This window comes from Strigops habroptila, chromosome 2 (assembly GCF_004027225.2).
Source record: "Strigops habroptila isolate Jane chromosome 2, bStrHab1.2.pri, whole genome shotgun sequence".
Lineage (NCBI taxonomy): Eukaryota > Metazoa > Chordata > Aves > Psittaciformes > Psittacidae > Strigops > Strigops habroptila.
In genome coordinates, this window is record NC_044278.2 from 6,978,011 (window position 1) to 6,994,993 (window position 16,983).

A 16,983-nucleotide genomic window follows, 5' to 3' on the forward strand; every position below is an offset into this window, starting at 1 on the left:
ATGGAACCAACCAGCATTGAATACGTGGACTTTTCAAGGTCTGTTTAAAGTCAGTCTAAACTGTGGGTTTATGGCATTGCAAAAATTTACTGAAAAAACATGAGTTAATATTTGTCCAGTTCTTTCACATGAGAAGTGCTGTTACTGTTGTCAAAAAGTCTACTGTGGGCTTAAGTAGCTGTGAGAATGCAAAACAGTTTAAAATGTGAATAGCTTTCGTAACTAATAGCAAGTAGGCAATATAACAGATGGCAACTCACACGAAAGATAAACCACATCTTTATAACAATAACTTACATTCAGAGGGGTAGTGTTTCCCAGAGGTTAGAGCGTGGGACTAGAATCCAGGATTCCCAGGTTATCCTCCTGGCTGTGCCACTAACTTGCTGTATGAACTTAGAAAAGTCTCCCAAAAATCTCTGTGCCTCAGTTTCCTCTTCTGCAATATGGAGGTACTTCTTAAAAATATCACTAGACCACTGAGGGTCAGAGGCCCAAGCTGTTGGTTTTTATAATAAGCATTTTGAGACAAACGAAGGCATGGAAGAACAGTGTTTGCTGGTGCCATTGATTGACTGCAAACTGGTTACTTTGCTCAACACTGAGCTAATACAGCCAACCCCAGAGTGAGAGGTGGCAGCTGCTTAACTGTGCTCCATACCCTTACAGTATGCTTCAGGCCAGGAAGTGAATATTGCCCTATGCAACTGGCACTTCAGAGGGAATTCAATGAGGGCAAATACAATTACCTTCATTGAAATTTAGCCAGGACATTATGCAATCTTTAACAGCAGTCTGAATCTCTATTTTATATCTCCGACAAAAGGGAGCACCTACAGCTCTCCAGGTTTCTGTCATCATTAGTTGGCACATTACTGCGTTTTGATCAGGAACAAGATTGCTTCTCACTCGCTGACTTTGCTTTGTGCAGCTCTACAGAGTTCCACAAAGGTCCTCCAAAGCAAGCACCAGAACAGTCTTACGCTGTCTGACATGAGCATAATACAAAATGAATAGGCTGCAAATAAATGTTCCCCTTTGCTTTCCACTATGAAAACTATAAACTTTTTATCTTTTTTTTTTATTATTTTTTTTAATGAGTGATGAATTTTTAACTGTATGAGTAGGAGAGACTCTACCCAGAGAGGGTCCATTTTTGCCATGCTTGACAGGCAGAGATTACCGCCTGACTTTGGCAAAAATTTAATGAAAATAGAAATTAGAGTATTGGACCAGGAGGGAAAAAATGGTTACAGAGAGGAAGATTCCCTATAGCGTACACCCTGGTGCTTCAGCAATGCACAGGCAATGACTCAAATAAAGCTCAAAATCAGCTTGCTGCCTTGTCTCATGAGTAGGGAAGGCTGCCTCACATGAGCTGTTTTACTCTCTCCAGCTGTAAAGGGTTATTGTGGCATTGATAATTTTCTGTGGCTTCTGAAGATTGTGGGGATATATTTCAACAAGCCAAAAAAAGTCACAAATTAGGAAAAAATAAAATATATAAAGAACAGCTGATCTCACTGAAGAAGACTCTGGCATCTTCCTGCACAGAGTTTTCACTGGTATTTCCTGATTCTCCAGCCAAAGAAATCATCACTAAACCCTTTTTTTCTGGGAGGAGGGAACAGAAATTATTTCTCACGCTAGCTCTTTAAGCTTTATGGGATATGTAGTTGAGATTAACAGGTCAAAGAGTTTTAGAAGTCCTGTTCAGAGGAGACTGCCTAAAGAATATTCTATGCAACTAACTTAACTGTGCTCTCCAGATGGTCGAAACTGAAAAGGCCATCTGAGCAAAAATCAAGTTTTGGAAAGTGCCATGAGAAATTTTACCCAGAGGATGTGGATTCTGCTTGTGCTGGCTTCAGTGGAAACAGAATTATTCTGATTTATTAACTAATTTTTTTTTCTTTTTTTTTTTCTTTTTTTTTTTTTTAATCTTAAGTTCATACAAAGAAATGTCTGGAAATTCCATGTTGTTATTTTCAAAAGTGATGAGCTCAAATCACAAAATCTAGATCTGGAAGCCGAACAGTGCCAGAAGTTCAGGAGAGTTTGGACCGAGAAGGCTGGCTCAGGCAAGTGTTGAGTGTTTTCCCAGGATTTTTTGAAGGCCAATACAAGGGTTTCAAAGAGGAGAGAGGCATGTGAAACATGGCAGAGTTGCAGAAAAACATCGCTTGGAATTTCCTGGGTTTTGCGAGATTAAAATTGTGAGTCTAATTAGTTTAAGGAAATTAGCTCTTTAGAATTTTCATTTTGTATTGAAGAAACATGAAAAATTAAAAATAGAATGAAAATGGAAAAATTAATGGGTTTCGGTAATTAGTTAATCAGAAAATGCTCCTGTCTTAGTGTGACTGCCCAACACATATTAAAAAAGAAAAAAAAAAGGCAAAAGAAAAAAAGTAACCATGGCTTTCCTCATACTTTCCAAAATAATATAAGCTTCACCTCTGAGCTTGGAACAACTCCTTGACATTTCAACTGAGCTCATTTTTTAGTGGTAAGCCACTGAAATCAGTGTCTAGGTTGAAATAACATCTCACCATAACATTAATACAGACATAGTACAGATACACGCATCCTGGCAAAAATAAACCAGAATTTGTTCCTCCTACAGGCCACATCATCACATTTACATGAGTTGCATGCACTAATGAAATGTTAAACGGAAGGGAAACCTCTTCTGAGAGCAGACCTTTCCACCAAGTGCTGAACTCGGGATCTCTGACATCTGAAAGCAGCAGGACAAGTTATTACGCTGCAGGAAGAGGCATTTCTCTTGACAGTGGTGATCTGGTCTGAGGCCTCACAAGCCACACACTGGTGCACTAAAGAGACGTGTTAGACAAGCTGTTTTGTCCCTTGGCTATCACCCTCCCCAGCGCTGAATAGATCCGGATTGGGCTGGCTTAGAAAAAAAGTCAGATGAAAGCAGTGAAGTTAAGCCAAGTCAAAACACAACTTTGGTGCAATTACACTAAGTCCAAGTTATGCTAACAAAACTTCAGCAGCACCGAGCCTGGTCTTCTCTACCCAGCCCAGAGCCACACTTTCAGCCATGAGCTGCAGCACCTAGCTTTCAGCTTTCCACAGCTATATTTATTTACTGAGGTAGCTAAATATGTGTTTTATCATTATTTGAGCTTATAACAACTTTGACATAGAATAATCTACTCCGCAGAAAGTCCCAGAAGTTTGAGGAAAACGTTTTTTACTTTAAATAAAGATGGTAAGCAACAATCCACTGAAATGGCCGAAAATGTCAAAGCCGCCTTCTACCTTGCACTTACATAGCTCTCGAACGTCAACCTTACTGTTGAGCTGTTTACTGATCGTCAAGTCAACTAAATCCACGGGCGGCTACCAGGACAAGCTCACAAATAAATACACACAGCTAGGACTGGCCAGAGCACTGGAGCGTGCGTAGAGTAACAAGGAACATCATGTACCGTGCATGAACAGTATGCAATTTTTAAACATTTGTAACACTTATTTCAAAACCAGATTTCTTCCAACTAACTCTTTAATTTCTTCCTCAGGACCATGAATGCGCCCAAGTCCAGAATATTAAAGCAAAGCTGGTTTCAAGTTGCTAGAGGAAGACAGAAGAGGAAAGAAGCCTCAAAACACTGTCTGGTCAAAGAGTCTCTTACTCCTCGTTGAGATGACTGGTAAAAACTAAATGAAAAGAAACGGTCTGTTGTTGAGAATGAAGAAAAGATATTGTTAATTTTCTGAAGGAACTGGAGGCATATACAAATAAAGTTTCAGACTGCAAGACTCAGCTCTAGCACCTCCACTAAAGCAAGTGCATCCTGCGTGCTCCAGTGGGATGCTGTGCTGTGAAAGGGCATGTTCTGGGGTGTCTGGTTTCCAATGCTGATTCAAGGGGATCACCCTAAATCCTGATGTTCTAACTCTGATTTTCATTAACCCTTTCTCAGGAAAACCTGCACTGATTTCAGTGGGAAGGTGTCTTAGATGAGAAGTAAGAAACACCACCACCTAGCAGGGAGACCTCGATGTGGTTCAGCACACCTACAGTATGGCTGAAATACAGTTGTTTCTGGATTTGTAACAAAAAACCCTCTAGTCTCTGTTTGCTTCACTTACAAGACTGCTTCTGTATACTGGCCTAAGCATACAGTGGAGAGGAAATGCTAAAACTTACAGACCTTCAGCTACGCTAACAGGAATATCAGCACAAAACGTATATGATTTATATATGTTTTGTATGTACAAAATACTCCCGTACTCTTTGCTGGAGCGTGGTGATCGGCCCGCACGCAGCCAGCTGCTGAACAGTGCAAGCTGGTGGAAGGACTGGCCGGCCAAAGCATCTACCTCTGACGGAAAGCCCCAGTAACTCCTTTTTGTCTCTACAGTGCAAACAGGATTTCGGCTTTGATAATCTCACCAAATTCAGATCAAAAAAACCCACTGAGTTCCACAAAAATACAGCAGTAATTACAAAGGGAGCAAAGTTGTGTAAAAACCTCATTTTCTGGTTTGCTTGCCAAAGTATATCACAATTCAGGTTTCACAAAAGTGAAGCAAACAAAACCTCAAACACTTTAAATTCCTCCCAGAAAATCTAAATCTCCCCCCTTCAAACCTTCTCATTTTGGAATGTTTTTAAGGATTTCCCCCCCCACCTTTTCCTTTAAAAATCAGTTCTTAAAAATTGTCAGAATACATCCTTAGTTCAAAAACAGAAATGAAAACATTGCGTAGGAAAGTATCAAAACAAAACATTACCTCTCTGTTGGCAAGACAGACCTTTTTTCTTGCAACGATTTAATACATTTGATAGCAATTCATTGTTTCTGTTGACGTGACTTTGCATTTTCAGGCAAAAAGTTTTGCAGCCGTGTTTATCTAAATAATGCATTGCGAAAGACAGCACAAAGAGAGAAAAAAGTCATCTCCTATAACTAAAACGTGACTCGGTATCACAAATATTGTTGCCATAAGGCTACTTGGCTATACACCTCCGACTGGTAGCTGCTGTATGGCTCCCTCCATCCTATTATTAGGCAGCAGCGTTCTGGTACAGGAAACTTTTATGGGTGGCGTACACAAAGCACGTCTAATTTCTACCTCGCACTGCACTTCATCCTCTTGTTCCTTCAGCACATTTCATCTTCCTACAGCCTTAACTCGCCCCGTTTGCTCACCTAAACGCAGCAAAGCTGGCATAGGGATGGCTACTTGACAGCTTTTCAAACTCGGCATGGAGAAGGTGCCCAAATGAAATAAATAAATAACCTGAGGAAAGTTTATGAAAGTGAAACAAACGGCACGGAGCGGCAGGAGCAGCAGCAGCAGGCAGCTCTGTACTCCTCCTTACACTGACATAGGTGTATCCCAACTTCACCCACTCAGGCAGGAGAGACAGACGGACATATACGAGTGCGTACGGACACACTGAGAAGTGCCAGAAAGGGTGAAGGAAGAGGTAAAAGAGAGACCTAAAACCGAAAGGTGTTATTTATTTTTACAACTCAACAATGAACTCCAATTTTGGCAGAGGATTAAAAACAGCCCTGGGAAATGATTAAGTTTTGGGGTTGGTTTTTTTTTCCCCTTTTCTATAAAGCTTCAGCACAAAAAGAGAGATTATAAAAGGGATACGCTTGCACGGGCACACATAAAATAGGGGGGTAACCGGGGAGGAGGAAATGAAAGGAAAAGAAAACAAACAGCCTCCTAACAGGCCCATACTGCTAACGGGAGTCCAAATAAAGAGTCATATGATATCTGATAGTGCAGGACACGTCGCCAGGAGCTGGAGCGGATTGCCTGCAGGAAGAAAGAGCCAGTGTGTTACTGCTCAAAGAGCTTTTCTTTCCCCTTTTTAATTTTTTTTTTCTTTGGCCCTCTCTCTCTTTTCTCCTGTACTGTGAATGTGCTACTCTCAGGTCAGGTCCATGGAGTCCCCAAAAGACAGCTATCGTCTTTCTCCCTACTTCTGGAAGCAGTGACAACTACTGGAAGATGCCTTCTAGTTGAGATTGAGGGGGGTTAAATCTAGGTTTCAGCTCTGTTATGTCCTCCCTCTTCTGTCACTATCTTCATGGTTGCAGATACAAAATGCTCACAAAAGCATGTTAGATAAAAAAATAATAATGATAATAAAAAAGAGGGGGGGAGGGAGGAGGGAAAAGAGAATCAGGCAGAAAAAAAATGAGACTGCTTATCCTATGGAAAACTTCAAAGGCCCATTTCTGTGCTCTTTTGTTTACTTTTCCTGCGATTTTTTTTAATGCCCTTTTTGGAAAGTGAGAGAGCAAGAGAGAAAAGTCACAGAAAACATTCACACCATGAAAAACATCAGGAGTTGGGAAAACTCTCTGAAGGAACGAGGAAAGTGAGGATTTTAAATAAAAGGCAAGGCATTCGTAATTTGCCAAAAGTTCCTCTGTTTGTTACGTTTGCCAGCAGAAAGAACAGCTCTTTTTGGTGGTCCATCCCTCTCTGTTAAGCACTCCACATTAAACTGAGGAGTCCGCAAAGCACTTCTGACTCAGGTATTGCTGTTACCCATGGAAATGCAGAGCAGTACCTGCAGTGAAGGTACATGGACTAAGAGCAGGGGACTTGAGGCCACGGCCACCCCCCAACTTCTGCTGTGGACGCGGTGCCCACTACAGCTTTGGAGAGGGAAGAGCCCCAGCTAATGGAGCTGGAGGGGTGCAAGCCCCCAGCCTAGATACTGGTACGAAAATGAAACTGTTTTAACTGGTGATTTCACTTGTCGTGGACAGTTTCTCTTTACTTTTGCAAGGGATGGGCTGTATCCTGCAGGACTTTTTGCCACTGTAGGGTAGTGGCACTCCTGAAGTGGCGCAGACAGAGCCCAAGGATGGATTTTTCCCCCCTCCGTCATATGAGGAGACGTAAATGGACTAATTCTCCGTGTACACCTAGACAATGCATAGATGTTGCTTAAAAACAGTGCCACAGATACATATGCGATACCTATGTAGCTGTACCAGACAACCTCTTCTGAGGGAAGCCTGCAGAATGAATATAAAAATCAAGGTATTGTAGTAATAATGCCCTGCATCCTGAAACAATCGTTGTAACTCTGTAATAATTTGATCTAGTTCTGTAGATTGTGCGCTTACGATTTTTTTTGGGGGGGGGGTTAGGGGGAGGGATACAATATACATCTTCCTCTCTTGTTTTCTACACCACTGCTATAAGATGCAGCTTTTAGACTGGTAATTTGTCAAAGCCAGGAAAATACAAATCAATAAAGGAAGGAAGGCAGAATTTGGCTAAAGAAAGCACTTCCTTAAGCTACTGAATTTGCAACAGTATATATTCCCAAACATCCTAAATATTGTACAGGATACACTGTAGAGAAGATACCCTGCATGTTTGTTATACGCTATATGCAATAAAATTCCAATCTAAACATCTCCTTAAATGTGATGCATTATTCCGTTCTATATTACATGTGCCTTTTCCATGTACAAATAGACAAAGAGTGTATCTGTAGGAAATACATTCAGAAGAACAAAAAATCTAGAGTTCGAGGAGGTCTATCCTGAAATCCTCGATTCAGGGCTCGATTAAAGAACTAAACTCAGGAGGTGAAATGAAGCCATTTGATAGAGGGTCCCACCGAACAGGAGGAACAAGCAAACAAACAAACAAACAAAAAAATCCCTGAGCTCCGACTAATCATTTGAGCTGCCAATGAGAGGTGACTTTTAGACAGATGGTCAGGGAAAAGCTGGGTCCGTGGACACAGACGTTAGTGCCCCATCTGTATTTTAGGATCCTAGCTTCAACAAGCCATTACCAACTTTTTTTCTAAGTGACAGAAAGTGAAAGATCTCTGTTCCCACTCATTTGTTTCTTTTCTACAGAATCCACCCCACTTCCCTCTTTCTCCACATCCATTCCGCCCCCCCCCCCCCCCGTAAGAATTTGCTGCTTGATTTTTTTAAGCAAACAGAAACTCTTTGCACTATAACTTTTATGCCGAAAAAAAGAAAAACGAAGCTAGGTAAGTTGGCAAAACAGCAACTGGATTTAAAGAAAGAGTTTTTAAAAAGGGAGAAAAGAACAACATATCAAACTCACTTGGTCTCGTCCCCCTTCCATTCCTGTTCTTATTAATTCCAAATTAGAATTTGGAGGTAAGGGAACTGCATTTCCTTTCAATCTATTTTGTTGCTGCCACACATTCTGTGCTTTGCTTCTTTCTCTTTTTTAGTGGGGGGGGGGGGGTGTTGAAAAAAAATTCCCTAATAAAAATAGAAAAACATATCTCAGGCGTTAAGCTCGCTCTCCCCCTTCCTTTGTAAAGAACTCTTTGTTCTCTAGTGAAAATGCTGAAAAAAATCCCCGGGCTCCCTGAAACAAGTGCAAAACACTTAGAGGCTTTTGGGCTGGCGAAGAGCCAGAAACCCTCCCGCTGTCTGGTTAGGAAGAGAGGAAAGAGCAGAGAGAGAGAGAGAGAGAGAGGGAAAAAATTGGAGCTTCCTTTAATAGACATAGGAAGCAGGTCCCTTTTTTTTTTTTTTACCCCCCTTTTTCCCTGTTTTTTTTTTTTTTTTTTTTTCAAAACTGGCGGTCAAGCGTTAAGTAACTCCCTGCCTAAATCCACCTGCTGGAAATGAACTCGGCTAACCCCCCCCAGGGGTGCACAAAGAGGAGACACAGTAACACACTCCCGGCTCTTCTCCCAGCCGCCCCCTCCCCGCTGCCCTGCTTCCATTCTCCCTGCTCCCAAGCACACAAATGCCCACGGCTCGCGCTCCCCCTTGCCACCACCAACCCACGTACCAAAATAAACGCTCGCTCCGTCTCCTTAAAGAGCAGAGAGGGGGGAAAAAGGGGGGAGAGAAAACAAAAAGAAAATAAAAAAAGGGGGGGGGGGAGAGAAGAAGACAAAAATAATAATAATAAAAAAGCTTTTTTTTTTTGCTTTTTCTTTTTTTCTTTTTCCTCCATCCATCTCGCTTGCGACAGTGATAAGGGGTAGGGAACATCTCATACCTGGTGTGAATGCTAATCAGCCAGGAGTTCTCCTTTTTTCCCCAAGACAGGGAACTGTTTCCTTCCAAATTTATTAGAACCTCCTCCACTGCCTCTTTGAAAAACCTTCTTTGTCACCCTCTTCCCAAGTCCTGATACTTCTTTAAAAAAAAAAAAAAAAAAAAAAAAAAAAAAGAAAAAATGGCTTCGGAGCTCCTTCTATTCTTGATATTGATTCTCTCTCTCTCTCTCTCTTTCTCCCTCTCTCTTTCTCTCTACCCCCCCACCCCCCCCACCCCTCCTCCTTTCTCCTGTCTCTGTCTCTTCTGAGTGGTCTATTGATAAGTCCCTAGAGGCACTGGGTCAGCCTGCCCGTAGGAAACCAGACACAATGCACAAATCTCCGAGTGCCATTCTGCCATCAGCAAGCAGACCACGTTTAGGAGAGAGGAAAAAAAAAACCCACCACACACACACACACACACACACACAGTAGAGCAAAAGACAGAGAGAGAGAGAGGGAGAGTGTGAGAAAAAGACTGATTGGAACAGGAGGGAGGGAGGGAGGGAGGGAGCGAGAGAGCGAGGGAGAGAGAGCGACACTGCCAGTCAGGTTAATCATCCCTACTTTAATTAGCTGTTCGGCTTAGACATAAAACAATTGAATTTGAATGATCTGTCAGTGGGCTCGGCTGAACCAAAGGGGAAATGCGAATATTACAAAAAAGACTGTTGGTGTATTCAGATAAGCTCGCCGGGAAAATCCTCAAAGGATAACTATTAAAACTTACCACCAAACAAAAAAAGTACAGATTCAAATGGCATTATACAGGGGCCCTCTCCAAAGAGCTGGGAGATCCCTTCCCCTCTCTTTTTTTACACACTGTCGAAATAAACACCCACAGCCTTCAAACACTACCTGTCCTGTGGGGTGGGGAAGGGACTGCAGGTTTGGCTGCTACTTTGGCTTGGTTAAAGCGAGACCGTGCGTCCCTTCAGTTGAATTTTTCTGATAGATCACTGGAACCTTATGATTCTGAAGCTACACAAGCTCCGAGAGCACATCCTTGCCATGCATGTCTGCACAGACACAGGCAAATTGAGTACCTGCCAGGTACAGACAGGGATGCTGTAAAAAGGCAATGCTGGGTATTGGGATAGACAAGTCCCCAAGTCCCATGGCAAGGGGAAGAAGTTATATCCCAAAATAGGTGCCAAAGCAATCTATTCCTCCTACCCTGGGCTGCGAAACAAAGCGCAGTTCAAGTGGATGAGTCCTGGCGATACCCAGCGCAGTGGCAGCACTGTGAGGCAGGCAAAGCAGTGATTTATGACACTTCTGCAAAGTGTGCTTCTGAAAAGGTGTGGGGCAGGCGGCCTCTCCCCGCAAGAGAGAAGGCAGCAGGTAACACCACCCTCTGCAGCCCTGCAGGAACTTTCCCTTGTCAGATGCTGCGAACCTGCTTTGGGTTTCAGGGCACATGGTCTCTGATGTCCCCTCCCAAGCGAGCAGCAGCAAGGGCTGTGCGTCTGAATTTCTTGTGTGAGACAGGTATAGTCTCTGTGTTTTAAATACATTTTCTGTATTTCATATAGGGTTGCAGCTACAGCAGCAAATCCGTAATTCCTGATCTGCTCCATGAACATCTGTTGCACATAAACTTTTCAATGGGCACGGCTAACCTGCAAGCATTACTCAAAAGCATGGGAAGAAAGTGGAGAAGGAATTCACAATGCGGCTGACTGCTGGCCTTTGAGAGGGAGCACTGGGATTCCCCCTTCACTTTGCATTTTGAGTACAAATGCTTAAGGAAAGAAGAAACAAAAGACAGACAGAAGCTCTAGCAACTTCTCCATATTAATTTCATCACCTTTTCTACATACATCTCCAGGAAAAGCTAGCACCAGTTTTTAAATGTTTGGCTGTCAATGGAGCGCTGGTAGGAGGTATCAATATTATTCTTTCCATCACCCTCTCCTGTGGGAAAAGGTGAGTTCTTGCTCTTTTTCACCTCTTAAAATGCCACGTGCTGGATGGCTGTGTCCCATCTGCCCATCAACCCACTGGGGCCCGTTGACTCAGCACAGATTACAGGAAGAACTAACCAGGGTCAATAGGAGAGGGATGCACTGCAGAAGCAAATGGGACTTAATGAGGTCTATTAAGTGCTATTTATGAGTCGTCTCCCTAGCCTACCCAAAATATGAATTGCTCCCATTTGAAATATTATGGGATTGTTGGAGGTAAGATGCTAGCAAAGAACAGAAAAGATTTCAGAGAAATACAGTGCCATCAAGGCCTCAACTGCTTTCCAGATAAGCAGCTTTTGTAGAGCACAGTGACACAAAGTAGTTTTCTCTTCCCTGGGTCAGTACCAAACTAATAATCCAGCAGGGCGCAAAACAGCTCTGGGCTATGTTTCTAATGAAATACGCAGAGGACCTGACCACTTGATGCAGAGGTTCACAGTGGAAGAAACAGTGTGCAGTCATGTAATTACAGGCTATGGTAATGGTACAAGGGGTGCTCAGTAAGGTTGCACAGACAACATTAACTGTGGCATTTCCTAACTTAAGTGCCTGACTCGGTAACATTAACATTACAGTAATGCATTTTCAATATAATTTCTCAGGGTTTTCTTTTAAAGCCAACTTAAAAATGGAATGCTGTTCCATGCTGCTGATGATGCTCAGGCGGGTTAGCACCTGTGGAGCTGTAATACAGAACTTCACCACTTCAGCCGGCAGCGTCTTTGGCAGCACAAATAAAACGGTGCTTACGAGGTGATCAGCCACTGGAAGAGTGTGAGGATAGTTCATTTGCAGGTTTGACGGTGTCTATCTGATAATGGACATGCTGAGAGTCTATGCTCTATGGGAAGAGACACTTTGGTCCTCTGGGCCCCCAAACATGCATCTCTTCTGTTGCTGTTGTTTTTGCTTCCATCCCCTCCGTTCAGTTGACTCCATGGACTGCTCTTCCTCCTGTTTTCTAGCTTGCTCTCTCTCATTCTGATTCTCCCTCCCTGCGTTACTCCTTGTCACAGTATCTTCCTCACCCCACTGCCCTAAAATGAGCATCTCCTCAAACGCCTCTTCACCAGTTCTCTATCCCAGGCACGGACGGACCCTGAGCACAGAGGAAAGCAAGCTGCTTAGCACGGTGAATTAGGCCATGTGGTGTTCCAGGCTGCCTTAACTAGACCAGTTCTTGCAAGAGTGTTTAAAACTAACTCGGGTATCATAATTTGCAATCCACAGTGTAGACATATCAAAATGTCCTTGTTCTCATTTCCAGTGCTTGCTGCCATAGCAACCCCTGGTCAAAAGGAAATTTCCATTGATATCAGAAGGAGCAGCATTTCACTCAGGTGAGTTTTTACTATGTGGCACATATTTTATTAGCATGTGTTCCTGATATGGTAGATCCCCAAATCTCCTATAGTGCTTAATGTAGAAAGCGCTACTGTTAAGACCTGCTCTCAGTAGACCCCCTTCTACTACAAGCTTCACAAGTCAAAAGACATCCTGATTTCTACCTGAATATCAACCAAGAGCAGACCAGGAGTCTAAACACAAAAGGCCAAGAGCAGCTCCAAAAAAATGTACATCATAAACGTACACCATCTTCCCCTCCTGAGATTTTATCGTGGATTTTAATTTAGATACATGATGGTGATCTCTCTCTTTTGCATCGCACCCTCTTGCTTGTGTTTCCTTCATATAAATCATTGCATGTATCAGGGACATTTAGCCAAAGAAGCAAGAATTAAAAGCTCAGTCTGATCAGTTGAATAAAGTTTGCTGTTTGTCATGGCAAAGGCAATTAGTTCTGCAGCAAGCTTTCAAGCTCACGTGTATGGTGCCTACTCCATACGAAGAAAGTGTGGCTACAGTATGGGAACAGATCTTTATGAGAACTGTACCTGGATTTGTCCTGGCAAATGGCAGGATTTAGGAAAGGAAAAGCTACAAGAGCTGCTGCTCGCTTTCTGCTTTCTACATGCATCACTTAACGCCAGACAAAAGCAGGACACAAAACAACAGCAGACTGGGAAGGACCTGGAAATGGCAGAGTACTTGCTCCTTTAATGTATATAAAGTATTCTGCAGTGCAACTTGTAACACTCGGTACAGCTGACATGAGCTGACATTAATGGAAAATCAACAGAACTGGGTGGCACAGAGAGAAATTCGGTTCCTTTGCAACGAAGGAGCTCTGTCTACCTGAAAAAAACATGGCATTTAACTATGTAATCTCAGGAAAAGTTATATAAATATATTCCTCTAGATTTATTGGCTTGTCTTCATAAACAGCTGTGAGTCTGTGCTTTTTGTTCAGAGATGTAAACCAGCACAGCATGTTGGAGAGGGTGAATATATGGTTATCATTCAGTACATAAGAAATTGGAGGAAAAGACTGCAAAGTCTGCCTGTTACAGAAATCTACTCCTTGCTTATCTTTTGGGAATGCAATCATTCCTAACTTGCACCGCTATGCTTGGTAGATACCTTTGTGTGCTAAGGTGAGAGAAGTACCATGCATTGCATTTAACCCAGTTCATTTCTGTCATAGATGCAATTTGATTTTCTAGGGCATAACAAACAAGCTTATTTCCTATTGCACTGATTACCAGATGTACATTCTCCCCCAAAACAAATGAACAAACAAACAACAAACCACCCCAAACAAAACCAACTATAGCAAACGTCGAGGACTGGTTCCTAAAGCACCTTTTCCTGACACTGTGCAGCTCCCAAGACAATTCCTTTCAGAGATTTGCTGTCAATAGGGAAACATAAATGGAAACATCAGAGACTCCATATTTTTTTCTCTCTTAGACAATCCAAATATAATGGCCTATTTTGTGGAAGAGCCTCTCTGTTTTAAAAAATTAAAATAGTACAAAACATTTCAGCAATAAGATGTTGAAAAGTGAGCCATACCCTCACGAGCACCAGTGCAATCCTCTGGCCTCCACTGGAAAAGCAACAGTGCACCCTAAGTGAACACTATAAAACATCTGGTTGAGAAGACACAAGAAGAGCAAGACTCCTGCCTTTCTTCCTCTTCAGCTGCACCGGGTTGGAAAGTAACATTCCGAAAGCGCGTTTTCACAATGAATTAAGGAAGTCTGATCACTGGTTAAGAAGCAGATTACTAAGGAAGTGACTTTTTGCAGGTGATATTTTCTGTGAGTTTATATGGATGCTGATTGTGAAGGCCTCAGAAGACTTAAAAACACTGAAAACATTAACTCGCTCTCTACCCTCTGTCACGATCCATATTGTTGTTACCAGATTGCATCTCTGCTCCAAAATTAAAATGACTTAAACAGCATCGTGTGTTATATTCAGCCTATTCTACTCTGTTCTATTTTATTCTATGATTTTTGAAAGAAGCGTAAGTATCTCAGGGTGTCAGGAGGCTTAATTTTCTCTCTTACTTCTATGGGAAGACATATTACAATTTTGATGTGAAGAACTTTAAACCGGACATCTGCCCCACTTCTGTTTTAAATGCTGACGTGAAACATGCTATCTATCCCTCTTGCTAACTTTGGTCCTGCCACACATCCACAAATCTTACCTCCCGCATTTGGAGGCAACAGGTATTGTGCCTCTGCCTCCAGTCTTTCTCACCTAGAGATGTCTTGTTTCTGTAGGCTTTTCCATTGGCTCAATGCTGAGTAAAAATTGTAATTATTGTCATATTCCTTGGTCAGAACAAAACCTTTGTAAGAACAAAAGTATTGCTGTCTGTCTGGGGAGTTGTACAGCCTCAGCATGCTAAAACCATGAGATTCTCCCAAAATCACTCCACTGAGGGCTTCTGCTTCTCTGTCCAATCATTAGTTTTGTTTCGGGGACAGCTGCAAGGGTCCCCACTCTGCAGATACCTCTTTCTCCCTTAGACTTGGATATAAATAGAATGGAAAGCCAAAGAGCCAGAGGAGGGTGTAGAGTTTTGCCTCTTTTCTGCAGCAGATATGATTGTCCATCATGCCCTTGGACTGGGTGAAGCCGTAAGGAAAGAGACACAGACAGTGCTGATCTCCACCTCTACCATCTCCACAGAAACAGCTTCAGCTCGCAAGGTGCCTGGAACAAGACTGTCTCAGGAAATGAAGAGTAGAGCATCACTCATTTTTCCTGCCTGTTTGCTCCTAATTATCTTGCAATACATTTCACTGGTAGCTTTATCATACAGAAAGACAGAGGATCCTTCTGGTTTCAGCACATAATGACTACTTTTTAAATGGCTTGCTATTCATTCTTGAGCAAGCCTCAGTCTCTTGCTCCCTCCCTCAAAGTTCACTGTCTCTCACTCTGGGTTTGCTGGGTTTTCTTCTGGGGGGTAGGATGTCAATTCCATCATCATGTATTCCAACAAAAGGAAAAGAAGTGGCAGCAGAGTTGGCTTTCATTTTCTTTTGATGAGATTGTGGCCACAATGAAAGAAGTGTCAACAATCTCAGCAATTTCATTTTGGCCAATACAACACCTCTTACAGGCTTAAGCTACGCAGCTCCCATGTAGCCCCTAGTACAAATCAACAGAGCCTCTTTTATACTTGTCTTCTAATATTTCTTTCCAGCCTTAGAGGAACACGAAATTGCTATAGGGCAATGAACTCTTATTTTGCCATTGACATTTCTGCAATCCATCTCCCCGAGTTGGGAGACCCTTTCACAGATTCGGAACCTCACCAGCATAAGGAAGAATTAGTATAATTAAGAATTAGACACAGGGTCTCTAAAATGGGAATCGTAACAATGACTAACGTCACAAGAGTGTTTCCAAAATTAATTCATGTAAGTAAAGCACTTACAAGATAAAAATGTAGGAGCTGCCACATCAGATTAGACCACTACTCCATCTAGTTGAACATCCTGCGTGCAACAGAGAGTAGTGATAAATGCAGGGCAGCAGAATTGGGGTCCTCCCTCTGTGCATGAATAGGGTTCAGTCTAAGCATTGCAAGTGCCAGTCCTTGGTTACAGCATTATTTTATGTCTTAGAGGACATATTTAAGCCCTATAGCCCACTGCCACAAAGTGGTCTTGCAAATAGAGGAAAGAACCAGGCACAGCAAGAGCCTGGTACAGTGTACAGTTGTACATTCATTCCTCTGCAGGATAGCCCTGGATCAAGAGTTTCTGCTTATCAATGAAAGCACCTGAAATTATTCTAAAAATCTCAAGTCTCAGAAGTACAGTTATTGAAAAACTGTAAAGTAGAATATAAGAACTTATAAAATGGGTACCCAGAAGGACATACATGCACACACAAACAAGCTGGTTAAAAAAGCAACCTCATCCTCACAGGCTCTGCTTTGAGCAGGGGCGAGAGTTGGATCCAGATGACTTAAGGAGGTCCTTCCTGATTTTTATTATTCCATGATTCTGTGATGCCACAATTTTCCATTGCAGAGTTCTGCCATTGAACATGAAACAAGTTGCAGTAAACATAATTTTAAATGAAAATATTATAAAGGTAGTTTTGGGGGTCCAGGATAGAAACTCTAGTTCAAAGCCAGAGAAAGAGGCTGACCCTAGAGCCCGATGAGTGACAGTGTGATGAGGGAGACCTGGAAGGGAGCAGACTCCCACACTCCCTTACTCACTGGAGGAGTGCTGGCCCTTGAGGCATTAGCTCTACTGAGGTGAGCCTTTAGAAAACTCATGTCTTTATGAAAAAGTCACACAGAGTTTCATTTTCATACCCCAAAATTCCAAATGTTTTCACCATGGGGCACTGCTGTTTCTTGGCCAGCTCACCTATATGACTATGCATTCTGCAAGCACCTGCAAACCTTACGTGACTGCTGACACCAGTTGTGACAAAGGTAATGACAGTCTTTCTGTGAAATTTCATTATCTCAGATGGTTTGACACCTTCATTTTCATTCTTACAAATTTTTCACTTTCTGGAACAACCTTATCTGAAAAGTAAATGGATGCGTTTGGAAGAGTTTGT

The 16,983-nt window shown here is 42.4% G+C and overlaps 1 protein-coding gene across 3 annotated transcripts in view; it reads right to left on the reverse strand.

Annotated features, from left to right (window-relative positions):
* ZBTB20 (zinc finger and BTB domain containing 20) overlaps positions 1 to 16,983 on the reverse strand; it is a 468,334-nt gene that overhangs the window by 93,991 nt on the left and 357,360 nt on the right. The window contains exon 1 of one of the 3 annotated variants that reach the window (XM_030471450.1): positions 9,025 to 9,147. The exons of 1 other annotated variant lie outside the window; for it this stretch is intronic. The gene's annotated coding sequence lies outside the window, so the exon portion shown is untranslated. Of the gene's footprint in view, positions 1 to 4,767; positions 5,401 to 9,024; positions 9,148 to 16,983 lie in introns of those variants that run through there. One more of the 3 variants, XM_030471449.1, reaches the window with a different exon arrangement.